This window comes from Stegostoma tigrinum, chromosome 6, assembly GCF_030684315.1.
Source record: "Stegostoma tigrinum isolate sSteTig4 chromosome 6, sSteTig4.hap1, whole genome shotgun sequence".
NCBI lineage: Eukaryota > Metazoa > Chordata > Chondrichthyes > Orectolobiformes > Stegostomatidae > Stegostoma > Stegostoma tigrinum.
The window spans coordinates 73,555,972-73,580,303 of record NC_081359.1 but is presented as its reverse complement, the minus strand read 5'-3'; the positions used below and the strand labels follow the sequence as shown (position 1 = coordinate 73,580,303).

The 24,332-nt window shown below is 40.7% G+C and overlaps 1 long non-coding RNA gene across 1 annotated transcript; it reads right to left on the bottom strand.

Moving 5' to 3' along the window:
- Nucleotides 1-15,145: 15,145 nt before the first annotated feature.
- Nucleotides 15,146-24,256, bottom strand: LOC125453294 (uncharacterized). Its single transcript, XR_007247740.1, has 3 exons — nucleotides 24,142-24,256; nucleotides 17,793-17,884; nucleotides 15,146-17,695 (listed from the first exon to the last, which is right to left on the bottom strand). It is a non-coding gene; the product is annotated as an uncharacterized LOC125453294 (long non-coding RNA).
- Nucleotides 24,257-24,332: the final 76 nt, after the last annotated feature.

Sequence of the window (24,332 nt, the reverse complement as noted above, 5' to 3'; positions counted from 1 at the left end):
TTAGTCAATATTTCAGTGAATTGAAACCTACAATGGGGAATTCTATACAGTTAGTTGCAGAGAGGTGATTCAAAATCTGAAGAACTAAAGAAGAACTTGCTACAACAATGATTGACCTTGATATTCAAATCAATGAAAGTCAAATAGTTCAGTTGGTCAATTGTTTCTAATTGGAATTGTTAGCATTGCACATCTTCCTGTGGGACAACCTGTCTAGGCCCGAAACGTCAGCTTTCCTGCTCCTCTGATGCTGCTTGGCCTGCTGTGTTCATCCAGCTTTAGATGTTGTTATCTAACATTGAGGTTAAATCCTTCAATAAACGAATATGTACCCTATAACTGATGAACGTTTTATTAAAAGCAAGGCCCTATGATTTAGATTTAAATTTATTTGTCACGTACTAAATATAGAAATACAAGTTTGGCAAAAAGTGTACAAAGTCACCATTCACTGGCACCTACTTAGTTACAAGAAATAGGATTAAAAGATTTAACAGAGCCAAAAAGTAAGCAAGAAAGAAAAGTCCAGGTCTCAGAATCCGTTCTCACCACCAGCCCACTCGCACCACTAGGTGCTGCTTCACCGGCCCAGTCTCACCACCAGGTGCTGCTGCCTCACCGGCCCACAGTCACCACCGGGTGCTGCTGCCTCACCAGCCCACAGTCAACCCCGGCCTCACCGGCCCGCTCTTGCTGCCAACGTCGTTCCATCCTACACACAATCCACTGTCACCAGCTCGCATGTTCAGCTCCTGCCACGTGGTTCCTGGTCACTACCCGAATTTTTCTCTACTCTTTAGGTAGGTTGTTAAAATGACAGGCGGTAGGGTGGGATAGAATTACTACAAAGAGGAGCGAGAAGAAGAAAAATGAAAGGAAAAGAAATAGGGAACTGGCAAGCACATTGAAGCTCTGAATGGAGTAACTTACCCTGCTGCCATCTTTGCCATTGACAGATATAGTACAATTTTATATACAGGGGGTGCCTGACCTCTAGACATCCGACTTAAGAATGCGATCCCATATAGAGGTGTAATTTTAGAGATCCAACGTATGAACATTTTCTGTCCATGCGAACAGCTATTTCATGTTGTCTTGAATTATGTTCTGAACTGCATACAAATTGACATGTGAATTAACTCGAATAGACTCTGTTTGCAACCTGGGATTGTCTGATAGGTACATATTTTTGAATACTGGCACATTAAATTATTATAAATTTAACATGATTTAATCTAGTCAGAAAGAATACAGACGTTTTAATTAGATTTTATTGGTTATCATATTTGATTCACTTTTACTGCTAGAACTTCATCAATTTCTTGTAAAAATGTTCTGTGTTAATGCTTAAAAAAGAAATAAAAATAACAATTTTCAGAATGAATACATTCTGAAAAGCAACTTCATCCTGTTTGGCAAGTGTTCAGTTTTAATATTGCACTTTGTTCTCAAAATTGTGCTGTCATGGTATTTTCAGTATCTGTTGCTTTTGCAAAGCAGTGAATGATACAGTGTAATGATAATTGTAGATAATCAATGTATAAGAGGCAAAAGAATTGCCAACAGCACATCTTAAGCAGAACACAGCAGGTCAGGTGGCAGAGGATGAAGGATGTAAACTCAAAAACGTTGACTTTCCTTCCTCTGATACTGCCTGACCTGCTGTGCTCCCCCAATTCCACAGTGTATTGACTCGACTCCAGCATCTGCAGTTCTTGCTGTCTCCAAGCACATCTTAGGATATGTGCCAACATTCCATGCAATGTTCACGTATTAACCATATTTGCAATAAGTACTTTACAAATACATTTTCTAGCGAGTTTTGAGAAGATTTGTAGCTCAGGTTGAGGTTCTGGATGTGAGTTTGCTTGCTGAGCTGGAAGGTTAGTTTTCAGACGTTTCGTCACCATTCTAGGTAACATCATCAGTGAGCCTCCGACGAAGCGCTGGTGTTATGTCCCGCTTTCTATTTATCTGGTTAGGTTTCCTTGGGTTGGTGATGTCATTTCCTGTTCTTTTTCTCAGGGGATGGTAGATTGGCTCCAAGTCAATGTGTTTGTTGATGGAATTCCGGTTGGAATGCCATGCTTCTAGGAATTCTCGTGCATGTCTCTATTTGGCTTGTCCTAGGATGGATGTGTTGTCCCAATCAAAGTGGTGTCCTTCCTTATCTGTATGTAAGGATACGAGTGATAGTGGGTCATGTCGTTTTGTGGCTAGTTGATGTTCATGTATCCAGGTGGCTAGCTTCCTGCCAGTTTGTCCAATGTAGTGTTTGTCACAGTTCTTGCAAGGTATTTTGTAGATGACGTTCGTTTTGTTTGTTGTCTGTATAGGGTCTCCAACCGGAATTCCATCAACAAACGCATTGACTTGGAGCCAATCTACCATCCCCTGAGAAAAAGAACAGGAAATGACATCACCAACCCAAGGAAACCTAACCAGATAAATAGAAAGCGGGACATAACACCAGCGCTTCGTCGGAGGCTCACTGATGATGTTACCTAGAATGGTGATGAAACGTCTGAAAACTAACCTTCCAGCTCAGCGAGCAAACTCACATCCAAATACATTTTCCTTTAAACAATCCTCTATTGTCCCCTCATCACTTTTTTCCTGAAATATTTATCATTTTAATGTTGACTTTCTGAAATAGTCAGTTTTTACAATGCAAATTTAGATGAGTAATTTGCATTAAAATGGAATTTGAAAGACTTTCTGAAATATATAACTAGAATGAGTGCAAAACTTGCTGCTGTTGTGTAAGGCAGACGTCCAGAGAGATGGTAGAAAGGGGTAATTTTCCCGAACACTTGGTAAGGTTGCAATGTCAGCAACCATAGATAAGAGAAGAAATCACTTGATTTGGAAAACCAAAGACACACATGATGGAAAAAAAACAAATGTGATGAGAACTTGGGGTTAGAGAAAAGCTCTATTATGGTTGAGAGAAGTTAGGAAGAGAAAGGGATGGAGGCTGCCAGATTGTCTCAGTTGGGCATTTCTTTGAGTTCTTCACATCTACCATCAGAAAACATCAGAAAAGATCTTTTAAAGAGCTGGTTCATGATGTAAAGGGAATTTCCAGATTATCTTTGCCTTCCAGATGACTCCATAATATTAGGAAGATTTGGCTGGTGAGAAGGAGCGATGTTCATCTGAAACTAGCAATGCCCAATCAAGTGAGCTTTCTACCATGTGCACTCTAAATTTCAGCCCAGAACCCTGAAATCACAAAGGTGCTGTTATAGGAGACACTCAGTTGGTGTAAAGAATCAAGGTAAGGAAGTTCTTAAGCAAATAATATGTTGAGGGAATGAGAGATGGGAATTGGAGAGGAGTTGACGTCATAATCATTTGCATGAATGTAAATATTGCTAGTAAATTTAAAGGTTTTCAGAATATAGATGCAAACAGAAAACATCAGATCTGGCACAGTCCACGAGTAATGTCCAAATCTTCCATTCTGGCATGCAAGACTAGCAGCAGATATTGAAATGAGCATCATTTCCAATTGGAGATGAGGCCCCTTCTCTCACAATTACAGAGGCGTGTCTAAGGAGCTTGGCAAATCTTGTGAAGGAGGCAGGCATAAAGTTAACATCCCATCCTTAAGGGATCAGAGGCTCTGGTACCATATTTAAAGAGTACGCTGGCAACTATTTGTTCCCTACAAGCCAGGAGCTACTTACGGATAAAGGTAGTGGTTCTTCCACCCTGTCCCAGTCAGCCTACCTCACTTCCCCAAACAGACTTATACCCTTAGTCAGTCTCCTTAATCCAGTATCCCTCCCTTAGTCATCCTCCGTTCCTCATTCAACTTAAACTACCACCACCCACACTGAACAAATTTTGGCAAATACTCTCCAATGAGGGCAAAGTAGCAACTGCTCCAATGTCCAGGAAGATAACTGTATCACCCATTGCATGCCATTTTTCTACAGCCTCAAAACTAAAGGCATGTATCGCTCATTCGCGTCAACTTAATTTTGAAGGGGAGTTTAAAATCTGGTGAACTGATAAATGTAAACAAAAGTTTTTGGGATCTCAACCCACTTTTAAAGTTCAGAAAATTTTCTTACAAATTTTCATCATGCTGTCAGGAGTCTTATTTTTGGCCACCCACTCAATTAAGATCCATTATCCACCTGGTTTTCTGCTCCTGGGAACAGCACAATATCCTAACTCCACCAGTTACCATGACAAAATGTGATAAGACTGTGTACTGTGCACACCAAAAATCCCTTGCTAATATGGTTGCTGGCCATAAAATGTCTGACTGGTCAAATGTTGGTCTATTCTTTGTTCATGTTGAGTGGAAATATTGGTTATTGTTAACACTGTATCAAGAATGACTGGATCACCTGAAATAATGAATTCTGATCCTGAATTTGAAGTGTTTATCTTCTTTATTCTAGTGACTTAGACAACAGACAGGAGGTACACCTATAAAAACGTTTACCTCATGAGGTCAAACCTCCACACTGCTGCACCCAATTCAAACTGTAATGGAGGGAAATAGTTCAATATTCTAATCAATTGTACTTCTGACCCTGCTGGAGGACAAAGGGCATTCTTGTTGCCATTAATACGGTCTTGATTTCTATTCACCATAGGAAATATAACCATGCATTTAAAAGAGATACCTTTTCAATTTAATGAACTCTGATTCCCTTCAGATGTTACTATTGGACAAGTGAGATCCCAGAATTAAATCATGCTATAGTCATTTTATCTAAAGGATCTTTTATAACAAAATTATTGATTAGTGTCTTCCCACTGCACAAAAGACACTACAGGATCTGTTCTGTACTAGGTTCCTCAATAGACTGGTCTTACAAATCATTTTGTAAATGTTCCAGAAAATCAGCTGCCACAGTATTATTGCTTATGTGGGTTATCCAGTCCATACGTAGATTATAGGTACCCATGATTATGGTAGTAGCCTTGATGTATGTAATTCTAATTTCCTGTTTAATATCATCCCCTAGGTCACAACAACTGTTTTGCGGTATGTAGACAACTTCCAATAATATTTTCCACTCTTTGTTGCTCCATAGCAAATGATTTCATACCTAGACTTTCTGCACTATCATCTTTTCTCACTATTGCACTGATTCCAATTTTCATCAACAATACCATCTTCCTTTTTGTTTATCCTTCCTTAGGATTGAATACTCTTGGATGTTCAGTTCTCAGCTTTGGACATCCTACAGCTTTTGTAATTGCAATTACATTGAACCCATTTATGAGTATTCACACTGGTAATTGATCTAGTTTACAACACGTGCAAATGCATCACACTGATGATCTTCGATTAGTATTCGTTGTAATTCTTAACATAGTCTGGATTATTTAATAAATCTTGTCTAACATCTGAATCACAGATTGGGCATGATATTCTGAAGCATGTAAGCATGGGCTGGTTCATCACAGTCAGCATGAAGCCTGTTGCAAATGGTCAACAGGAAATATTTGATACAGTCTGCCACTTGTGGGGAGACATCACCTACACATTTAGCATCACACCAGCATTGAAACTCATATCATAAAAACTCATTTGTGTGGTGGGCAATATGTCATTTTGGCTCGATGGCAGTATTCTGTTATTGGAGAAAACTTACCTGTAGGTTTATTGCATAAAAAAAGGTCATGGAGACTGCAAATCTCTGCTGCATTCTGGTGGCATCACCCTAAATAATCAGACTCTATATCAGAGATAATGGGAACTGCAGATGCTGGAGAATCCGAGATAACAAAGTGTGGAGCTGGATGAACACAGCAAGCCAAGCAGCATCAGAGGAGCACAAAAGTTGATGTTCGGGCCTAGACCCTTCATCAGGAAAAACCTGAAATGTCAGCTTTTGTGTTCCTAAGATGCTGCTTGGCCTGCTGTGTTCATCCAGCTTCACACTTTTTAATCAGACTCTACGCGCCTGGTCTGAGAACTAAGATGGACAGTTCCAGCTGCACCTCCATACCAATAATGTCCTAATCAATCAGTGCCCTCTTTTCATGCTGCATAAATTGGTGTCTCTTTTTTTCCCAAATCTATTTCTTGCAATCTTGTCCTGAAAAATGCAAGAAAAAAATTTTTGACTTTGCGTCACCTTTTAGCATTACTTAAAATCTTACAAGGTTTTCGCAGAATCATTCATTGCATGGACAGTATTCAGATCCACAGGGGAGTAACTGAGGGGTACAATCAGAGACAGCCTGCAATATTAATGCATTTACAGGAGGAAGTCTCACACTTAATGACAAAATTGAATTCAAAGAATCCATTTATTTTGTGGGTCTTAACAGGGAAAGCATGATGGTGAATCCTCAGAAGACTAAAGCCATGACAGAATTTCCAACTCCAAAGAAAGCCCAGGATATTCAAAAATTCTTAGGTATGCTGAATCACATGGCAACATATTTGCATAAGTTCGCATCCATTACAGAAGCCTTGAGACGTTGTCAAGATGTCAGAAGGATGGTACTTCATCAAGGGAACATGCTTCAGAAGGTTAAACAAATGTTGATGCCTACAGATGTCTTCGCATATTATAATGATTATTTCTAATGACATCAGCCAATGCTGCACTCACAGTCAACAGTACTGCTCTTCCAAGATCAGCCAGATAGGTATCACAAACCAATCTATTATATGCCAATATCATCCTCTGACACAGAAACATGATATGATGTGACTGAAAAGGAAGCTCTTCACTTATTTGGGTTTGTGCGAGATTTTCAGAAGATATTATTGTTTGAAAATTATGATTGAAACAGATCACAAACTTTGGTTTCTGAAATGGACAAGAAAGAATTTGCAAGAACGCATCTAAGGATACAAAGGACTTTGTCTTGAGATTTGCTTATGAAACTGTCCATATGTAATGAAAACTACAAGTGATGGCAGATGTGGTCTCCAGATTGATGGTTGACAGCCTTACCAGTTGTGAGTGAGGGCTGAATCTTATGATATTTTGGTCGTGTCAATTTCATTGAAGTTTATGGATGCTTTTCTTTGTGAGGCCTAGCAATATTTCTCAATATATTGTCCCAAACCTCCCTTTCTAACTACCTACCCCACCCCACGATGTTCCACATTGGTACTTACCAGTTCTACCACTTGCCATTAGACATATGCTATCCATTTGGGAACCCAGAACAGACTGATATTGCTGACACTGATGATGTCTTTATAAAATTGTTACAAACCCAGTAAAGTGTTGGCAGTCCAATGCTGCATTGCATGATTTGTCACTTTTACCCCAGGCCTCCTAGATGGTGAAAATTGGCATTTAATTTGTGGACAGGGACCTGGAGGTCAACTGGATTACGCAGAGGACAGACATTCGCCTGCTCCAAGATTGGAGAAGAGGCCATACCACCAGACCCAGCCGTCTGGTTTGAGGTCATCACCAAGGTCAGTATGGTCTTAACATTCTGAAGGAATGCATAACAATGGCCAAAGACGACCAATGGCTTCCTCTGTTGTCCCAGGGTAAGAGCCACCATCCTCTCTCTGCTACCTCACACAAACTCTATATCTGCTATTGCACTCACTCCCATCAGCAAGGCTTACTCCTGTATCCCCTGCAGCTCAATACTGACACTGCAGAGGAAACTTTTTAGTTACGTTGGAATCAGGAGCACATCATTGCCATGTCTGTACAGCTGGCAGGGGATGAAAACACCCAGGTCACTGGCACTTGGAGGATTGCTGGAGGACAAGTAACAGCTCAGAGCCAGGCAGGAGAAGACACCATGGTGTTGGCAATCAGGAACTTTGTGCACATGCACAGGAAGAAACTGAAGCACTGGGCAGGTATGTGGTACCTTCACAGCCTAGAGGCTGCCGGACTACAGTTTTACTATGGGGTCAAAGCTGCTTCAAGTTTGTGATCGTCTGGCTGCCTCCATGGACGGTTGACAACTGCCATGAAGACCAGGTCCAGTACCTGAGGGTCTGCTGGAAAGGTGCACAACGTAACTCCGTTGTGCTTGTCACTGGTCCTCAACAGCAAGGCACGGTAATTTGGAGAGGCCATCTTGATCTCACAAAGGTGCTCTCTCCTTTCAAGGAGATATGGCAGTGCCAGCAGGCACACAGCCAGAAGAGGAACTACATATAAGCCCCTCAGAAGTGTCCTCTGAGGACACTCTAGAGGTACCTTCCACCTCCAAAAACAGAAATCAATGGAGAAACTCAACAGCTCTGACAGCATCGTGAAGAGAAAACAGAGTCCACTTTGCGAGCAGTGACCTTTCTTTTGAACTTGAAGCAACTATTGGTATTTATGGTGATTATGGGATTTGGGGAGGAGTTGGGTCAGGGGAAGGAGTGACAGCATAGTGGAAACAGAGTCCAGAGAGAGAGAGAAAAATGAAACGGGTAGGCAGACAAAGGGACTTCTAACACTAAGACAGGGAAGGAGAGAAGCTAGATAGGTGATAATAGGGACTATGAGTAGTTGTATGGAGGTTATGGGGGTAAGTAAAGGACAACGAAGGAGGTTTGGTGTTCTGAAATTGTTAAACTCAATGTTGAGTCCTGAAGTCTGTAAGGTATGTAAATGGAAGATGAGTTGAGGTGTTGTTCCTCAACACCTTTCTTCTCTCTGGGCCCACAACCACACCTGAATGAGTAGGGCAAGTGCTTTGACCTGAGACGGTGGAAAACCCATTGATGGCCCTTCAGTGGATGACAATACTGCACACAAACCCATTCTCTGCAGGCCACACACACTCATGGTTGTGGCCATTTTCTGTTCCATTGCAGAGTTGCAATTTCTAGGATGATGGAAGGTATTAGTGAGCTCTCCTCAGACAGTAATTTCCAGGTTCCATCTTAACATGTTGGCAAGGCTCCAAACGCCCAAATTTCTTTTCTGGTAGCCTTTTCTGTGAACACCATAGACTTTGCACCTCCTAAGATCTCTACCTGACCAGTCTGTATGAGCCTGCATCTGCTCACCTTACCCCCTCCATTCCCCGGTAACCATGTCAGTGTGGTCATATCCTGACCCCACCCCAAATCCAGGATGATCATTTCTGTGGATCCTCTCCTGAATGATGCTGAAATGGGTGGAATGACTAAATAATGCTCGAATTCTGTCTTCAGCCAAGTGTCAAGTAGTCTTTATTTGTCACTGTCAAGGAGACAACCTCTACTAGACATGCCAAAAGATTTCTGCATTAGTACTGGTATTCTTGGCCTTTTATACATTTTTAGAGCCAGACAGTTTCACCAATCATGAGTACCAGGCAATTTATAGCCCCCAATCATTTCTCATACACATATCTGTTATAGCCAATCACAAAGCAGGCTGTAGACTGAACTGTTTGGGAATTACATCATTCTCTTGATCCTTGATTCTGCTGGGTCTGCAATTGCACCTGCATCCTGTTATTTGCATAATGTTTACATATTGTCCTACTTGTGTTGCAATGCCATCAGTATCACTCAATTTTAACATTTCCTCTTTCAATTTCGTTGCCAGCTTTACTGCATCCTCCGCTTTGCATATACATTAACCACCCTTTCACAATTGTCATCCCTTTGGGTCGCCGTCTGCAGCTCCCAATCCTCAAAGAGTCCTAAAGCATGGAAACAGACCCTTCAGACCGACTCGTCCAGGCTAATCAGACATCCAATCTGACTTAGTCCCACTTGTAAACATTTGGCCGATATCAGTCCAAACCCTTCCTATTCATCTACCCTTCCAAACGCCTTTTAAATGTTATAATTGTACCTGCCTCCACCACTTCCTCTGGCAGCTCATTTCATTCATGCACCACCCTCTCCGTGGAAAAAGTTGACCCTTGGGTCCCTTTAAAATCTCTCCCCTCTCAACTTTCACCTATCCCAGGAAAAAGATCTTGGCTATTCACCCTGTGCATGCCCCTCACCATTTCATAAACTTCTAGGTTTCCAATGCTCCAGGGAAAAAAAGTCCCAACCTATTCAACCTATAGTTCAAATCCCCCAGTCCCAGCAACATCCTTGTAACTCTTTTCTGAACTCTCTCAAGTTTAACAACATCCTTCTTATAGCAGAGAGACCAGAATTGAACGCAATATTTCCAAAAGTGCTCTCACCAATGTCCTGTACAGCTGCAACATGATAGGTCAACTCCTATGCTCAATGTTCTGACCAATGAAGGCAAGCATGCCAAATGTCTAGTTCAATATTCCATCTACCAAGGTCTCCACTTTCAAAGAAACAATGCACCTGCACTCCTTGGTCTTTGTTCAGCAACACTCCCATGAATTAGTTCCCACAGCTGTAGCCCACTTTATTCCTTTACCCTTTGTCTTTATTGGACAGACCTGATGAACTGATTGTGGCCCACCCCTTTGAGTGACCTAAGTGGACAACCCTGAGTATGATGTGCCTATATCTCTGACTGATGTATATACTTGTCCCTGACTGTGTTAACTCTAACCCCAGGAGGATGGAGCCACAGAGCTGACTGTGTCCCACTCATCAGTGGCATGGAAGCCTAGACTGAGAAAACTCTGACTGGACGCCTGACTGTGGCCAGGACTCTAGGCTGAGCTCAGAGGTAGCAACTGGTTTACTGTGCCAGCATCTCTGACTCCATGACGTCACCTTAGACCACCCCTCTAGACTTTGAGACATGACATTTTGTTTGAATTTATTTTCCATGCCGATATGTGGTACCATGATTTGGGATTGATGTTGCAATGTGTCATAAAGCAAGGTGCCTGTCCTCTTGACTAAGGACTGCTGACCAGCAAGACAAGCTGTGTCCCTGTGTTTATGCTAGGAGGCAAGGCAAGGAAGGGAAACTGCGAGCATGCAGGTAGGCGTCAAGTGAGTGATTGCTAAGACAGCAATTGAACAGTCCTGGGATGCAGCCTGGTCCAACATGTGAGCTAGATACACACAAAGTGTCCTTGCAGCAACATGACAATGACAGGAGCACAACAGCCCAAAGTGTAACTTTAAATTTTAACCTCACTGCAAAGCCTCTTCCAGGGATGCCTAATCTGAAGAAGTTACCCTCCTCCCTCCGGACCAACCTCAGGCTCTCTGATGAAGAGTCTAGGCCTGAAACGTCAGCTTTTGTCCTCCTGAGATGCTGCTTGGCCTGCTGTGTTTATCCAGCTTCACACTTTGTCATCTTGAAGTGCTGCCATGAGTGCTGTGAGAGCGTGGCAGTTGTCAGAAGCCAAAATCCATAAATGTGGGTGCATGCAGCTGATGTCCCAGACAGAGCCCAGAGTCTTTATTCCCAGATGTCCAAGATGGCAACCCAGAGTTAAGTGGTGATCTGAAGTCTCCAGTTATCTGATCAAACCTTCATGTTAGGAATTGTTGATGTCCAGTTTCTTCATGGTGGGTGATAAAATAAGAAGCTGCATATTAATGAGGTGATGAATACAGCAGGCCAGGCAGCATCAGGGGAGCAGGAAAGTTGATGTTTCTGGTTGGGAGCCTTCTTCAGGTGAGATTGTTTGTTAATGAGGCTGTTAACAAGCAATAATCCCCCTTAAAGGCATCTCACTGCCCTTTGCATGTTTGTTTCAGATCTCCCAAATTTTCAGCTCTTTGTTTTATGTTATTGTCCTGGGCTTTAGCCTTGCATCTCCATGGGGAATTCAACAATGGTGCCACTGTGACCTTTTTTCCCCCCCTCTTTTCTTCCCTGTTCTGTTTTTGGCCCTAGTCCAAGTTTTTCCATTTTTACTCACATTTCCTTTTTGCGTGGGAATGGCACCTGATATCTCAATGACCCTTTGGCTTTTATACACAATTTGAAAAGCAACAGATTGCTCACATGAAGTATTGATGGCCGGTCAAGAAATTACCGTTCAGCCAGCACTGTTTGTATCATGATTTTGACTCCTAGAGTTACAGATGGCTTCTGTACTGCTTCGAATTTTGTGAGGCTTTTTCATGGTCTTCAAATTCGCATCACTACCTTCACATCATCTAAGCAAAACCACAGATGATCACCATGTTGTGGTTTCATGTTCAGTCATGCAAAATTATCAGACATACACTGGGACTAGTAAATAGACACGGGTTCTATTTATTTAATGATTGATCAGATAATTACATAGGTTTGTTATATACATTCAAATAACTGCTGTTACAGAAAAACGCTCTTTCATATAGTTAGACTGAAAAGCTGCTAGTTTGTCGCTTGTTAATTAGCATGTTCTCTCTTAAATGGTATCACAATAGATTGAAACTGCTTCCACCATACTGTCAAGTAGCACATGTCAGATACTAAATACATACTACATAAAAAAGATTTTCCACATTTTCCGTTGTTTCTTTTGCCAATTACCTTAAATCTGGGCCCTCTGAATCTTGATCCTTCCACCAATAGAAAGCGTTTCTCCTTATCCAAACTCTCGTCATTTTTAACACCTCTATTAACTGTGCTCGCAACGTTCTCTTACAAACATACAGACAAATGAATTAGGAGCAGAGAGATTCGTCATTCAGCTTTCAATCCTTTCAGCCTTCTCCACCAATAAGATCATGATTGATTTGCTTACCTTTTAAAATTCCATATTCCCATCCACCCCCAATAATCTTCCACCCCTTGCCTAACAGAAAGTGACCTACCTTTATCTTAAAAATATTTAGTGACATCTTTGCCATTGTCTGAGGTACTGGATTCCAAAGTCTCACACTGCACTGAGAGTTCTCAAGTCGGTTCTCAAAGAGCAATACCTAATTTTAAAGCAGTGCTCATTAGTTTTTAGCTCATTCATTTCTAATTCTGCTCTGAATCTGTTCCAGCTAGAAAAAAGTAAATGCTGCCCATCACAATGGACTATATCTTCAGTGTAAAGATGGGGCTTCATCTCCTCAAGGACTGTGAAGTGGTCAATTTGATCATCCACAGGATTTGTTTCTTATCTTTGATTGTCCTTGAGAAGGTGGTGGCTGATTACCATCTTGAACTGCAGCAATCTATCTGGTGTTAGTATGCCTGGAGTGGCATGGATGGAAGGTCTGGGGTCATGACCTAGTAACAGTGAAGGTATGATTATATATAGATCCAAGCCAGAGTGGTGTGTGTGGTTTTGAGGGAAGTTTGCAGATGGTAGAGTTTGCATGCATTTGCTCTCCTTGTCCTCCCAGAAGCTTGCAGATTTGGAAGATACTGGCGATGGAGCCTTGATACGTTGCTGCAGTAACAATTTTATAGAAGGTGTTCACTCACTCACAATATGGTCTACTCAACACTGGGACAACTAACAGCAGATAGGAAGGCCACTTCAGAATTCTCCCACTTAGTCTGCAAGCTTATGAATATGTTTTTGCATTTAACTAAAAAAACACTTTGGTTTTATTCATACCTCTTTGTATCGATCTTGTTCATTTATTCTCATTAAACTTTGAGTTCTTGTCCTACTCTGCTTTTATCAAAATTTCTACACTACCTTATTGCCAGGACTTTTCTCTTTAGATTTCTGAATTTCCTTTCAGCTGACCCATTTCTCCTTGTTATACTTTAAAGCCCTATCCACATCTAGTTATACAATTCATCAGGAGATTAATTTGGATCTGGTTTAAGTGAAACCCTTCCAAACTTAACTTGTCCTTTCTCTTTACACAAACTGGCTCTGCCATGGGTTTTATGCTAACCAACTGCCTTCAATAGTTTGTCGCTTTCTCGGTGGCAGCTTTATGTCTCATAAGATAACAGTTTGCTTGTGATAGTCAACTCTATTTCACATTGCTTGGTGTGTTTCAAGAACCTCAATCTAGCAAGGCAGTCTCTGCCACATTTTCTGTGGAAGATAATATTGGTTCTGCTCATGTCTTGCAGCAACATTCCAAATATTCAACCTCTAGAGATCACAGCTGTGAATGACCATCTTTCAGTTATCAGCGTCAATCCACAATTTTCATAATCTTGTTTACAGGTGTCTTTATAGCTTAGCTATAGAGACCCTGAAAGAGGCTGGTGTACTTTTTGAACAAAAGCAAAGTTGGTGGAAAAGCTCAGCAGGTCCAGCAGCATCTGAAGGAGAAAACAGAGTTAACGTTTCGGGTCCGGTTCTGAGAACACTGAGGAAGAGTCACCGGACCTGAAACGTTAACTGTTTCCTCCTTCACAGATGCTGCCAGACCTGCTGAGCTTTTCCACCAACTTTGTTTTTGTTCCTAATTTACAGCGTCTACAGTTTTTTTTTTAAATTTGGAGTATCTTTTGACTTATGGCTGCCGTTTTTCCAAAAGAACATGTTGAAATACTGCAAGTGTTATTGTTAAAAATCAGTGTGCAGGATGCTGATGGGACCTTTGAGTTAGTGACCTTGATCTTCCATGAGGTTCCAGGTGCACATTTGAGCCAGTGAAGGTTTAAACTCTCCAACCTTTTCTCCTGCCCAGCGTATATTGTTCATACCTCAGGCTTGGACATAAAAGCTCTGTATTGATATCAGTGTCAGGTTGCACATTGTTGGTGATTATAGAGCCCTGATATGTCAAGCTATTAACAACTTCCAACATGTTGCCAATGTTCTTAGGTGGCAGAATGGCAGTATCCCAGATGTGACATTTGTCTTCTAATGCTGATGGTCAACTCAAAGTTTTTAAGAGGTATGAAAGGGTCTAATCATGTGCTGCTGACAATGTTCCTTCGTATGAAATGTTAATGTGGCATTACCAGCACTGATGAAATGAGGATTTTGATAAGGGCTTCTGTGTGTTTGTCTTGGACGAAGGCAAAACTGCTTTCTGCAAGTTCTGATCTTTAGATAGGCATTTTCTGTACTTGATCTGAAGGCACACAGCAACAGCAAAGAGAAGGATTTGCCAAATAATAATACAACACTACAACGTGTATCTCGATATCACCAGTCTTCCGGACATTATCCAACATGCTGTTGTAGAAAGAGGAGATCACAATAAGTTGCTTCAGTGAGCAAGTCAATTTTATTCCAGCAGTTTAAGCACACCATTTCTACTGTTATCGTTCAAGGTCTTGCTGAGATACACGAAATCAATAAACAGTGCTCTCTTTTATTCACAGCACTTCTCTTGCACTTGCCAGGCCGAAAAGTTTGTATCAATTACAGATCTTACAAGTCTGAAACTACACTGGGATTCACGGCAGGCAAACCACGATCTGCCATCTGAAAAAGACAAGATGCTCAGCAGGAAGTTGCCTCATTAGTTCTTGCAAGCATTGCCGTCACCCTTGCTTTTGTATGTGATCACAATCTTTGCATCATACACATGCTCAGCTGAATGCTTCCTCCCTCCAACAAGACCAGATTTAGGAGAAGTGTACAGACATTACAGAAGGGGCAGATTCCTATTTCTGATTAATTCAGATAGTCAAGTATTAATATGTAAAGCTTTGTTCATTGTAACTGAGTAACAACAGCTTTGCTAAGCTCCTCCACTGTGTATTTAATATTTAGCTCTGTCACAATAGATAACACCTCTGATATATAGAGCTTCCCTGGTTTATAGTGTTCTCCCTCAAATACAATTCAAAGTTGTGTTCCCTCCAGTCTCTCAAATTACTTATCGCAGTCAGTTGTGATGTCTATTCCTTATCAGTATATTGTAATGACAATTGTCACAATTTGCCCTTCATTTCTTGGACAATTAATCCTTACTTCTGGAATAGTTAGCAGCTTTTTCTTGTTCATTCATGGGATACTTAGGATCACAGGAATGTTGGAATTAGGAGAAGGAGCAGGCTGTTCACCCCCTTCGAGCCCGCTCTGCCATTTAACACAATCATGGCTGATCTTATCCTGGTCTCAACTCCACTTTCCTATCTGCACCCCATGTGTCCTTTATCCCACTTTTCATCAGAAAGCTATCTATTTCTTTCTTGAATCTGTTGATTGATTCTGCCTACACTGCACTCTGCGGCAGTGAGTTCTACAGACTCACAATCCTCAGTGAGAAATAGTTTCTCCCCATCTCAGGTCCGAATCTACATCCTCTCAATCTCTATCTATTTTCTTTTGTTCAAGACTGTCCCACAAGGGAGAGCATCAGTTCTACATCCAAATTTAATCAATCCCACTTAACATTTTATATATCTCAATCAGACTCCCCCTCATTCTTCTGAATTCCAGGCTGTACAAGCCTAAGCTATTCAACTGCTCCTCGTACAACAGCCGTTTCATCTCTGGAATCAACCTTGTGAATTCCTCTGATTGGCTTCCTATGCCACCACATTCTTCTTCAAGTAGGGAGACCAAAACTGGCCACAATACTCCAGGCGTGGTCTCACCAACATCTTACATAAATGTTACAACACTTCTTTCCTTTTATAATCCAGTCCTTTCACAATTAATGTGGGCTTCACTAGTTGATTAGCATTTATTGCATATCCCTAATTACCAGAGGTTAGTTAAGAGTCAACCACAATCCTGTGGATCCAGAATCACATGTAGACAAGACCAGATTTCCTTCCCTTAAGAGTGTTAGTGAACTGGATGGGTTATCCTGACAATGAACAGTAATTGCATGATTGCCATGAGGCTAGCTTTCCAATTCCAGGACATATTTTTTAAATTCAAGTTTCACCATCTGTCATGTTAGAATTTAAATTCAAGTCCCCAGAACATTAGCTTGGAGTTCTGGATTACTAGTTTCTGTGACATTGGTTACTACGCTGTCACCTCACCTACCCATACGGATGCAAAAGCGTTGAGGAAATCCAATATTTCTCATTTATCCATATGTTTGAAAGTTCTTCATAAACGTCTGCTACTTCTCCCTGTGAGTTTCATGTATATTTATACAAGATTTTCCTTTCTGCAATGTTATTTGCTTTGTTTACCCTCTTGAAAGAGATTATTTGACATTTAGAAAGCTGTTTGTATATGCCACACCCAATGTTGTTGTAGACAAATTATATAGTGTACTCTGTTTTTGTTGGCTTTTTAATTTTTTTGTTAAGGTATGACTCAATGTTCTCTTTTAGTCTCATACATGTGTACACACACACAAATAGGTGTGAATGTCACATGTACTCCATTGTAGAAGTACAGTGAAATGCTTTTACAATGTCTGCCTTTTATAGTGGCATCTTAGATACAAGTACCTAGGTACAAATCTTAGATTATAAAAGAGGAATAAAAAGTAGTTGCGTTACAAGTAAATAAGATGAAGTAAAAGTATAAATGCATATCTAACACTATAAAATTTATTCTGAGTATTGGTATTTATGCTCATAAGAACTAACAATTAGGAAAACAAAAAAGCATTTAAATCGGAATATGATGCATAGTGGCAATGACAGTTGTTAATTTGGTGTAAACTATTGTATCATTTATTAAAGCAAGATTTCTTTGCTCCTGTGCTCAAATCCTCTTACAATAAATACAAATCAGCCTTCTGAATTGCTGGCTGTACCTGCATGCTAGTTTTCAATGACTTTTGAATGAGGGCACTTGGATCCTTTTGGACATCATTTTCTAATCTTTTAAAATTTTAAAACTACTGTGAATTGTTTGAATGATTTATTCATGGCCATATATATTTAAGAAGATACAGTAAAAAGTGTTCTGTGGCCACAATTTAGTGCCATTTTTAGGTACAAGAAGAAAGTGCTTGAATAGAGTTCACTTTCCTCAGCTGGAGTCTCAAACATGGCTCCAAGACTTTTACAAGGTTCCCGCTCTGGGCCTACTATAGCCAGGAATCCCTGCTGACACTGCTCCAGCGTCTCTGCAACTTCTGAAAGTTGAAGAAAAAGAAAAAGTAAAGTATGATGAAAAGGAGAGAGAGCAAGCATTCAGCTGACCTGGAATAGAGAACTCAACCCGAACACTACCTGCTCCTCACTTGCCAGGAGGCCCCAGTTTGGGATAGAGCCATATCCAGCTCATCCTGGTGTTGCTGCTGCTTCTCCTCCTTCACCCGCCACTGTCCAGGTTTTAAAGAAAAGAAAACAAAGAAAAGAAGTAAAAGTAAACAGCAAAAATATAAAAGGGAAAAAGCGAAAAAAAAAACAGATGGGAGCGGATGAGCCCAGGGCTCAGCCCTGCCATCCCACTCCCCTCTAGAAAACCTTTGTTCCTCCTACCAAAGTGGATAGCCTCACATTGTTGCGTAATTAAGAGAATTTTGAAAAATAATTACTAATGGATCTCCTTAGCCAACTCTTTCAATGCTCTAGGATGAGTATCATGGGTTCTGGGCACCTAATAACTTGCAGTCCCAATATTTTTTCCAAAACTACTATACTACTAATATTCATTTCTTTTAGCTCCAAACTCTCACTAAAGTCTTGGATTTTAATTATTTCAGAGTGACTACTTGTGGTTGCCTCTGAAGACAGACATAAAATACCTTCTTAGCTCTGTGCCATTTCTCTATTTACTGTTCTTGATTTTTCTGTCACTACTTAAGATGGACTCTCAGTTGTCTATTCTTATTTTTCCCCCCTTTTCATTACTATAGAAGATTTTACGAACTGTAATTTATGTTTCTTGCAACTTTACATTAAAATGCTGTTCATTCTCTCTTTATCAATTCCATTGTCCTCTTTTGCTGAAATCAAAATTCTCCCATCCTCAAGCTTATAACTTTTGTCTCTGAACTTTATACGTCTCCTCCTTTGATCTAATACTGTCGTTAGCTTCCCTTACCAGCCATGGCTCCTTTACTTTTTTTGTTTGTTATTTTGCCTTAAAGGAATATGTTCTAGACATTTTAATAATTGATTTAACAATCTTTAATAACACAACATGGAGCTGGAGGAGCACAGCGTCCCAATCCGAAATGTCAACTTTCCTGCTCCTCTAACGCTGCCTGGCCTGCTGTGTTCCTCCAGCTCCACACTGTATTGTCTCTGACTCCAGCATCGGCAGTTCTTACTATGTCTGATTTAATCTTTAATATGTGTTTTTGCAATTTACCATAGCCAATCTCATTTACATGCCTTCATAATTGCCCTTATTTAGATTTAAGACAATAGTTTAACATTAAAATACATCTTTTTCAAGATTAATGGAAAATTCTACCACATCACAATCACTATTTCCTAAAAATAATATTACAATGAAATTACTAATTAACTCTTTCTCCTTGTATAATATCTGATCTAAACTAGTCTAAGACTTAGTTTTCCAGAACAAAATGTTGAAAAACCAACTGTCTCAAAACAAATTCCAGGAATTCCTCATACATTGGATAAATCTAATGAGTATGCAGTCTATAAGTAGAGTGAAGTCAGAGGCATAGTCATAGAGATCTACAGTGCAGAAAAAGGCCCTTCAGTCCATCATCAACCACTTAACTATTCTAATCCCATTTTCCAGCTCTTGGCCCATTGCCTTGTATGCCTGGCATTGCACATTTAAATATATTCAGGGATTCTGCCTCAACTACCCTTTCAGACAGTGAGTTCCAGATTCCCACCACCTTATGGGTGAAAAATGTTTCCTCGCATCCCCTCTAACCATCTGTCACTTACTTTAAACCTTTGCTCCTTATCATTGATCCCTCCACTAAAGGGAGAAGTCTTTTCCAGTCTACCTACCTAAGCCCCTATAATTTTAATACATTTAGTCATGTTCCCTTAGTCTCTCCTGCACTGAGATAAACTACCCTAGTCTATCCAATCTCTCTTTAAAACTAAAACATTCCGACCCAGACAACACCCCGGTAAATCTCCTCTCCACCCTCTCTAGCGCAATCATCTCCCTCCTATAAAATGTGGATTCCAGAGCTGCACACAATACTCTAGCTGTGGCCTAACCAACATTTTATTCACTTCCTGCATAACCTCCCTGCTCTTAAACTCCATACTTTAGTTAATAGGGGTGTCTTCTTAATCAATTTATCTATCTATCCCACTAACTTAAGTAACCAGTGGACATGCACACCAAGGTTCCTCTGATCCTTGGTGCTGCCCAGGGCCCTACTACTCATCATGTATTCCCTTGTCTATTTTGTCCTGCCCAAGTGCATCATCTCATACTTAGCCAGACTGAGCTCCATTTGCCTTGCATTCGAGTCTCCATTATGACAAATAAGTCACATCCTTTTATGTGTATTAGCACCGTCAATTCATCTATTTTACACTGAGTTTTAATCTGCCTTTTTTTTTTAATTTTAGCCTGGTTGGATTATAGAATTTGTTTCTGCTGCCTCCCATTTCCATTTACTGCTTTTCTACTTCCCATAACCAACTTTATTTTTTATTTCATCCGAATTCCCTCTCAAGTTCCATAACAAACCTCTACAGATGCTCATCAGCCAATGAACAAAGAACTAGGAACAGTGCAGCACAGAAATAGGCCCTTCAGCCCAAAGACTGCGCCAATACACAATGCTTTTCTAAACTAAAAAAACATTCACTGTCTGTATCCCTGTATTCTCTGCCTATTCATGTATCTGCCCAAATGACTTTTAAACGTTGCTATTGTATCCGCCTCCACCATCTCCCCTAGCAGGCATTTACCAACCTCTAAAAAAAAATCTACTTCTCAACTCTTTTAAACATACCCACTTTTAACTTAAACCTATGTCCGCTAGTAATTGACATTTCCACCCTGGGAAAAACACTAACAATCCATTCTTTCCATGTCGCTCAAACTTTTGTAAACTTCAGGTCGTGCCTCACCTTTCGAGGTTCAAGTGAAAACAAACTAAAGTCTGTCCAATTTCTCCTCATAGCCAATTCTCTCCAAACCATGCAACATCCTGGTAAACTATTTTAGTATGGCCTCCAAAGCCTCCACTCTTCTGGAAGTGTGGTGACTAGAACTATATACGATAATCCAAATTGTAACTAAAGTTCTATACAGATGCACCAAGACTTGCTTTATTTTTAACATTGTGTCCCAGCAAACATGCTATTTGCATTACCACTTTCAGGGTATTGCAGCACCTAGATCCTCCCATATGTTGACATTGCTAAGGGCTCAGCCACTTACTGTATACTTCCCTCCTGCATTCAATCTCTCAAAATGGATCACCTGGCATTTGAGATAACAAGGTTTAGAGCTGGACGAATGCAGCAGGCGCAAGCAGCATCGGAGGAGCAGGAAGGCTGACATTTTGGGCCTAGACCCTTCTTCAGGAATTTCTGAAGGAGGGTCTAGGCCCAAAACACCAGCCTTCCTGCTCCTGATGCTGATGCTACTTGGTCTGCTGCATTCGTCCAGCTCTACACCTTGTTATCTCAGATTTTCCAGCATCTGCTGTTCCTACTATCACCTGGCATTTGCCCAGATTAAACTCCATCTGCCATTTCTCCACCCAAGTCTCTACCCTACACATATCCTGCTGTATCCTCTGACAATCTCCTTCCTGTATACAGCTCCCCCAGTAGAAGTGTCATCTGCAAATTTACTTATTAGGTCACCTGTATTCTCCTCCAAATCATTTATAAGCACTACAAACAATTCAGGTCCTAGTACTGATCCCTGCATAGATCTCCAATCCAAAAAACACCCTTCTATTTCTACTCTATCTTCTATGACTGAATTAGTTGTATATCCATCTTACTAGATCAGCACGGATCCCTTGACTTCACTTTTTGTACCAGCCTTCCATCAGGGACTTTGTCAAAGACCTTGCTAAAGTTCATATAGACAACTTAGACAATGACCTTACACGTTTGCTGTGACATCATTGATTTTTTTTTCAAAACAAGTGCACATTAATTAATTGTAGTCAATGCAGGATACTAATACACCACATGACTGACTCAGCTAGAATTCAAATCATTTGAAAGCAGGGTTCTGAGGAAGGGTCACCAGACCTGAAACATCAACTCTGTTTTCTCCTTCACAGATGCTGCCAGACCTGCTGAGCTTTTCCAGCAACTTTGTTTGTGTGGTTCCTCCTATACTTAATTCTGTGATATGGAACAAGAACTTGCAGCTTTTCAAGATTAAGTGAGCAAACGTACATCAGTAAATCTATATCAAATAATTAAGGCTATCAGAGGAAAGTTTTTAAACTTCTTTTTTTGTGAAGAGAAGGAAGGACAAATAACAGTTGTGTTCTTTTTTGGTTAGTCTTACTTTGTAGTGTTTTAGACAAAATAACTTTTGCTAAACATTCTTCGTATTAGAGTTAGGTTCTATAATATTGAGTGATTAGTTTTGTGACTGCATAATTCTTTGACTTTTATTATTCAAAACTATATGTTAACTGAATGTATAAGGATACTTCACAACTTTGCCTTTTGCACACCAACTGTCATTATGCACGTATTTTATACATACTCTGCAGATGGCCCCTAAAAACAAAGTCAGAGTCACTGATATGTAATCTAATCTAATCAGGGACTCTTACCAATTAAATAAATCTGAAACAATGTGCTCAGCACATCAGTCATGGGGATATAACAGTATCCAAGCTTGATTATAAATTGTTCATGCATTTTTCGTTAGCTAATAGACCAATTACAATTTAGGGTGTCTCTGATCCTGCACAGAAGATAGAGTCCTATTGGCAAGCCTAAGGTCTGGTTCTTAGTGGGGTTCAGTGCAAGAAAGATAGAACAACAGACATGTGTTCAGTCACCCAGTGCAACCTGGCAACCCAAATGGACAAACTGAAAAATTACTGCTTTTTGTAATTCTTTTGAAAAACTTATGTGAAACTTGTGAAAACAAACGTATTTCAAATGAGTACCGTAAGTAGTGGGACTAATAAATCTTTAGATTGGCCTTCTCAGTTTAATCTACGATCATAGTCGACATAGTCTTCAAATTCATCAACAGCAACAACTCACTGAATACAAAGTGTGAAGCTGGATGAACACATCAGGCCAAGCAGCATCTCAGCAGTACTGATGAAGTTACCCTCTTGACCAACCTCAGGGAATCTCTCTCCCGTTGCAACTCTCTTGTAAACTCTCCTCTCCACCTATCTTGTCCTCTATCCATCTTCGGTCCACCTCCCCCTCTCTCCCTATTTCAGAACCCTCTCCCCATCCCCCTCTCTGAAGAAGGGTCTAGGCCCGAAACGTCAGCTTTTGTGCTCCTGAGATGCTGCTTGGCCTGCTGTGTTCATCCAGCTTCATACTTTGTTATCTTGGATTCTCCAGCATCTGCAGTTCCCATTATCTCTGACAGCAACAACTCACTAACAAGTAGGATCGTCACCTAGGAAATTCCATATCACTTTAATTAAAATTAATGAGTCTCCACAGTTTTAAACAAGCTAGAGTCCAGGAGCAGGTTAATTCTGAAAAAGATCAATACCAGCAGACATGCTGTTTAGCAGCCTAAAAGTAGTCAATGCAACTGGCAGAAGCCCTCAGGTTCTTTTTAAAAAAAAAATTGCAATGAGAAACACCAGTGAATTAAGCCTGTGGATCTTCAAGATAGACAAAGAGAGCCACATCTTGTAAACATACAGAAAAATCACTGGAAGGAAGCTCTTGCAACCTCAATAGTTTAGTAAGAAATTGAAGAATAAAGACAACAGTGATACTTCATTTGGCTTGAACGTCTGTAAAGAGTTTTACTGTTAAAGACAGGTTCAATCTTTCTTTTTGTTGTCCATAATAAGATCTTTCCCAATTGTCATAGCTTTTTTTTCATTGTTGTTTAATAAGCTTAATTTCCTTTCATTAAAAAGTACCTTGGGCAGAGCACAAACACGTTCAGCTGGTTGACTAACACAGTAGACTCTTATGCAAAAACTAAAGCTTTGATCTATCAACCTAGGTTTCACTCTGGGGTCTGCCTTTGTTCAGTATTAACATCACTTGGGATCTTCACTATGGTTTTTCAAAGTAAACCCAGAGATTGGAAGCTACCAGCTGTTGAAACTCACGTCGGTGACACCTAACATAGACCAGGTGACCACTTCACCGAGCATCTTCACCTGAGCCGTAAGGGCCAGCCTAATTTCCTGGTCACCGTTCATTTCGACTCCCCCTCCAACATGTCTGTCCTCAGCCTCCTCCAGTGATTCTGAACACAGATTTGAGGTCCAGTACAGCCCAAAGGACTCAACGCTATGTTCTCCAATTTCAAATAACGTTCCTACCCATCTCGTGCTCCCTTTCCAGCCCCACCTCTGGCCCTCCCTTGAGCTACCAACTGGATTCATCACTATCAACCAATCAGGTCATACCTACTGCCAGAGTCCACCTCTGGCCACCATTCTGTTATTTCCCCCATCTCTTTATCTGTAGTTCCCCCTACTCTTACCTCCAATCCTATAGAAGGTCTATAGTCCAAACAGTGACTTCTTCTTTCCTCCAGATACTGCCTAGTCTGCTGTGTTCTTCTACCCGACTGTTAACCATTGTCACGTCAATCTCAGCACGTGACTAAGACACCGCCCCTCCCCCCCCCAACCCTGCGGCGACGCACTTTGACGTGATGACGCCTGAACCTGC